The sequence below is a fragment of the Mustela erminea genome, chromosome X (genome assembly GCF_009829155.1).
Source record: "Mustela erminea isolate mMusErm1 chromosome X, mMusErm1.Pri, whole genome shotgun sequence".
Lineage (NCBI taxonomy): Eukaryota > Metazoa > Chordata > Mammalia > Carnivora > Mustelidae > Mustela > Mustela erminea.
The window spans coordinates 51,614,467-51,620,741 of NC_045635.1; the positions used below are offsets into that span (position 1 = coordinate 51,614,467).

Here is a 6,275-nt window from a genome sequence, read left to right on the forward strand (position 1 = left end):
GGTTTTTGCATAGTTCTGATAGCCTCTAAACATCCAGCTGATTTCTACAGTGACAGGCCTGTTAAAACCTGTCCTCAAACCAGGAATAGAGCTTGAAACATACCAGTCAAGAGCAACTTTGAGTCTTTTAAGGAATTTATCATCATTTCTTTGTTTTTGTTAATATCTGAAATAGTTCTATATTACACTTGCATAATTTCTCCAGAGCTGACTTTGAAGGAGGCATTCAGTTCCAGCTAGTTCCATATTTTGGCAAGAACTATAATTCTATATATAAAAAAAACATATTTTAGGGCGCCTGGGTGGCTCAGTGGGTTAAAATCTCTGCCTTCGGCTCAGGTCATGATTCCAGGTTCCTGGGATTGAGTCCCACCAATGGGCTCTCTTCTCAGCAGGGAGCCTGCTTCCATTCCTCTCTCTCTGCCTGCCTCTCTGCCTACCTGTGATCTCTGTCAAATAAATAAATAAAATTTTTAAAAAAACATATTTTATACCAGTTATTCATGTTTATTAACTAAGATATCACAATACAAATAATACAAACAGTTGCTCTTTATTAATACCTTCAACAAAGATCAAAAAAATATGTCAGTATTTTCTCCAAAAATTTTATATCATCTGATAGGTCAGATATATATAAAATTACATTTAAAGTTTTAAAAATATCAGCAAATATTTTCATTTAAATGCAAATTTGAAAGAAAATCTACTTTTCCAAACACGACTTTCTATCCTATTTTTTTTTAATTTTGTCGACAACTGATAAAATGTTTAGCGAGACTATAAATGTTAGATCGAAAAAATGATTAATAGCTGTAGGTTCAAATTATTATGTTCCATTAAAAATGATTTAGTCTTTGATGAACATCTGTTTGGTAATATGTTGTATCCAGATATAGTAAATTAATGACATATATAAAATTATAGGGAAATGACACCTTCTGTTCCATTATGAGTAGAGCTTTTAAAATACTATTTGTCACAACCTGTCATCTTGTCATTATGTAGCATTATGTAGCATTTAAAAAATAGTATACTCTTCACTTCGAAGTCTTTTAGAAATCTAAAATATGACTTTCTATGGTTTGTGTTTCCATATTCCTTTATTGCCAGTTTGAACAAATCCACATGCTTTGATTCAAAGGTAATAAATTCCTCTTATTTGGAAAAATGATGTTTATTTTTGTTCTCTCACCCTTAGCAGGTGGTTTCATTTTAGCACACTTCAGAGTTATAATTTCATGCTTATTAAAAACATTTATTATGATCTACATAGATGAATGAAACTTTTATTTTATTAAATTATTTGCCAAAAAATCTGTTATTTTTAAAAATGTATTTCCTTTGAAGGGTTATTTTAGAGCATTCAGAGAGGATCTAGGAGTGTGGTATTATGCAATTTTTAAGTAGGTATGAAATGGTTATTTATATGATTGTTTCTTTAAGGCTTATGTATATTGTCCATTATATGCTATAAAATATTTTGAAAGTAAATTTAAGGTATGTTTTACATAGTTTATTTTTTGGAAAAAATATTGAAATGACTTATGAAATTCAGTATACTCTCAACATTAATTTATTCTGAAATTTACCAATTGTCTACTGAACCTATTATATGGCAGATATTACTTCAGACTACACTGCTAAATGAAATACTTGGCTTTGTAGAACTTTTATTTTAATGGGTGAGACAATTAAAAGCTATAAACCTTAATAAAAATTGCATAGTGCATTCAAAAATGATGAGTACAATGGGGAAAAAGAAAAATTAGATCAGGGTGAGAAAAATCAAGGTTGCTAGGCAGGGGATGGGGAGTTAAAATTTTAATAGGAAGATCAGGGTAGTTACAATGAAGCTGACAATTGAACAAAGGTATGGAAAGGTGATGAATTTGCCCAGAACTATCAGCAATAAGGTCACTCCAGACAAAGGAATTGGCTATCTTGAAGGCCATAAGGTTGGATCGTGCCTGGCATATCTGAGGAATAGCAAGGAGGCCACTGTGAGTGACTGAAGAGTAGCAGGGAAAGAGGTCACAGAGGTTAAATGAGTGGCTAGATCATGTAAAAGCTTAGAAGTCATTGTAAAACTCTGGCTTTTATATTTGGAAACTTACTGTGTGATAGAATTTCTGCTAATAACTGAGAGTTCAAATGTCCATAAAATTTCAAGGATTCTTATTCTTAGTAAGACAGAATAAAGAAAAAGAGTTCATATTTTCACATGGTGTAACAAATGCTCGGAGATCCAAGTGTAGGAAGCTATGGGAGCACAGAAGAAGCACTAAAATCACACTAATATATTTGATGACTGTGACTATATATAAATTTGTATTTTCTAGATTTTTTATAGTCATGGAATCACACAGTATATACTATTCATTGCCTGGCTTTTCTTTTCTCAGCACCATTACTTTGAGAATCTCCAATTGTAAATAGTTCATTTTGATGTTGAATAGTAATCTCTTTAATGAATAGATCATAATTTGTCTTTGCTCTATTGATGGACATTGATGAACATTTCCACTGTTTTCAATTCTTAAAAATAAAGCTGCTATGAAATTCATATACAAGTCCTTGTACTGAACATAGGGTTTGTTTCTCTTGGTTAAATGCCTAGAAGTAAAATGGCTATTCGTGTAACTGCAACATATTTTGCATTTAAAAAAATTTTCAAACTATTTTCCAAAGTGGTGGTATCATGATATATGCCAACAACAGTTTAGATGTTTTGTTGCTTCTCAATCTAGCTCAGACGAAGTACAATTAGCCTTTATAATTTTAGCCATTCTAATAGATATGTAAGCATGTCTCATTATGATTTTAATTTGTATTTCTTTAATGTCTAAATGTTGAGAAATTTGTCATGTGCTTATAAGCCATCCATATCCTTTTGGTGACATGTCTCTTCAATAATTTTCTTCACATGTAAAATTGGATACTCTGTTTGGTTATTAGTAAGGTTTTTTATTTTTATTCATTTTTTAATAATCATGAGTAGATGTCCATTATCAGATATATAATTTGCAAATCCCTTCTCCATCTTTACGGTTTCTCAATGGAGCTTTGATAGCTGTGTCTTTCAAGAAATATGCTACTTCTTTCCTGGTACACGGAGGTATGACTAGAACATTATCAATGTTGACCTTTGCAAAGAGAATCATGGCTTAAGATATATGTAGTCTGCGGTTGTTGGGAGTGTTCTGTAATATCAAGCATATCTAGTTAGTTGATAATTTTGTTCAAGTCTTACATATCTTACCAATTTGATGACCATTTGTCTATATAATCTTAAAATAAAGGTGTTGAAATTTTTTTCCATTTCTCTTCTAAGGTAGAAGTTATGATTTTTGTTCTTAGTTTTTCCCTATATATCCCCAAATCTGTTATTAAGTATTAAAAGTCAAGAATTATTATACTCCCTGATGAATTCATCCTTTTACTCTTCTGTAATTTTGACTTGATCTTTATGTCTGATAATGAAATTTGCTTTAAAATCACTTTTCATTATCTTGATATAACCACCAAAGTTATAGTGTGATTAGTGTTAATATAGCATATTTTTTTCTTTTACTTTTTAAAGCACTTCTATATTTAATCCTGACAAAGAAACAAAACAGCTTTTTAATCTCTGGAAGCATCTTTCTAAATTATCTTTTTTTTTTTTAAATGAAGCAGTAGCAATTTTTGTTAAGGGACCTAAACTGAAAGTAGGTTTAGAACTTTATTTATTTATTTATATATTTAGTAAAAGATTTTATTTTGTTTATTGAGAGCAGAGAGAGAGAGAGAGAGAGAGAGGAAGCGCACAAGCAGGGGGAATCACGTGCAAAGGGAGAGGAAGAAGCAAGCTCCTTGGGGTGCAAGTAGTCCCATGCAGGGCTGGATCCCTGTACACTGGAATCATGACCTCAGCCAAAGGCAAACATCTGCTTAAACAACTGAGTCATCCAGGCACCCCTAGAAAATTAAAAAAAAAAAGACCTTTTAAAAACATTTTGTTTCTTTCTTTTTTTTTAATATTTTATTTATTTGACAGACAGAGAGACAGGAAGAGGAACTATAAGCAGGGCAGAGGGAAAAGGAGAAGCAGGTTTCCCACTGAGCAGAGAGCCTGATGTGGGGCTCCATCCCAGGACCCTGGGATCATGACCTGAAAAGAAGGGACACTTATGGAGGAAGCCACTCAGACACCTCTTTTCTTTGTTTTTAATATATGGCAACTGATGCTTCCCAGCCACGAGGAGCATATTACCCATTGATTAAATCTTTGATAACAACCTATTTAAAAAGGTGTGTAAATATATACTTACTCAGATTTATACACTTTGTGTTTTCTTCATAGTTTGGGGCTGGACCCATGGTCACAACACTGCTTCCAGTCTTTGCCTTCCCATCTTTTGATACCAGGTACTTGGTCAGCAAAGCAAATTAGTATCAAAATTAATAAGCCCTTGGCACCATATCTCTGGAGCAGGGGTTGCTCTTAGCCAAGGCCCAGAGCAGTTGACCTCCCCTCGCTAGTGCTATAGCCCCAAGGACTAGGTCCCTGCCACCAGAACTCAGTCTTACATGTTATGCTAAGCAGACAAAACCAAAACAGGAAAGCTCCGACAGCTTTCACTGGCATGCCTCATCTCCCACTCCCTCGACTGTCCAGGCAGTACCAGATGCCAGGGAGGGGTCTTGGTCCAACATATGGGAGGGAAGGAAGTAGCCACGAGCAAGTACCTGCCTCTCTGTGCCTTTCTTTCATGAGCAGGTTGTAAGGAGGAGGAAGAGGAAGGGGAAGAGAGGTGAACTTCAAGGGGTGAAGGCCTCAGGTAGGCAGCTGGCTCCTGCCAGTAGGAAAGGGACAAAGGAGAAGGCAGTGAGTCTTGCAGGGAGGGTGGGGGGTAAGGGTTACAGCTTATGACGGAATCTGGACAGGAGTAATAGGGATACTAGTCATTTGAGTCCACCATTGGCAAGCTGGGCTGGGTGTCAGGGCAGATAGGCCTCCCTGGGCAACGGCACATGAGAGAAGGTGGAATTCTTCTCTGAGGAGCAGGTGGAGCTTTCGGGTGTTGGGAAAGCATAGACTAGTATTGTTCCAGGGCCAAGGACAGGTCCGGGTACTCCTGGTTGGAGGTCAAGGCCACAGTATGATCCAGGTCTTCTACCAGCAGCTTGAAGGTACCACATGCCAGCCACCCCTCATTATTGTGTATAACTCTCTGGTGCACTTATTGGCTTATCCATCAAATGACTCCTTCAGCAGCTTGAAAACCACCTCCACAGGCACTCCAGGATATGGGAGGCTTCCAGAGTGAAGATTTCGCACAGGATCACCCCAAAAGACCAGAAGTCACTCTAGGTGGATGTAGATCTGGTCAAACATGGCCTTAGGGACCATCCACTTCACAGGCAGTCCACTGTTGGTTGTCTTTTTATAGTAACTGATGTGGTGATATCTCTGGCAAGGCTGAAGTCTGAGATCTTCATCATGTTGTCCTTTGTCACCAGCACTTCCCTGGTGGCCAGGTCTTGGTGTATGCACTTCTTGGAGGCAAGGTACTCCATGCCTCAGGCTACCTGATAGGCACAGGATACCAGGTCCTTGGAGGAGAGTTGCTCTGCTGCATTGTGGCTGATATTGTAACAGTACTCCAGGTCAGGAGGCCTCTGGGCCTGCAGGTACTCCTGTATGTTGTCTTTGGAGGCATACTCCATGATAGTGTACGAAGGACCGTCCTGTCCTGTGTGCAGGACCCAGCAGGTTGATGGTGTCCTTGTGCTGTCCAATCATCTTCATCATCTCCATTTCTGAGATTAGGTTTGACAGGTCTTTCTCTGTTGCATCTGACTTCAACATCTTCACAGACACTTTAGTCAAATGGTTGGATTTGTCTTTGTCCAGCCCAATGGCCTCCTCCAACACCACCTGCCCAAAGTAGGCCTGTCTTAGGGGTCTGCCTAAACTGCCTACAACCAGCCTGTCTCAAGGCAGTTATGAACTCTAGATTATCCTCAAAAACATTAAGCCACAAGCTAAAAATTCTCTTCACTAGGTCTCTGTCACAGGTCTAATTTTCTTATCTTTCATCATTTATCTTTTTCCTAATTCTTATTTTCAGTATAGTTTATTTTGCTTCCAGGTGTTTCCCCTGTTTTCTGTATGCTGTTTCATAGGGAAGAATTATCCTGTCATAAAATTATTTCTTGAGCATTCATTACATCTCTCAGTTAAAATGGGTTCTTTTATGGTATTGATTCATTTGAGTTTTCTCAAAATG

The 6,275-nt window shown here is 37.0% G+C and overlaps 1 pseudogene; it reads right to left on the bottom strand.

Annotated features, from left to right (window-relative positions):
• Positions 1 to 4,661: 4,661 nt before the first annotated feature.
• Positions 4,662 to 5,983, bottom strand: LOC116582464 (annotated as a pseudogene).
• Between the last annotated feature and the right edge of the window lie 292 nt (positions 5,984 to 6,275).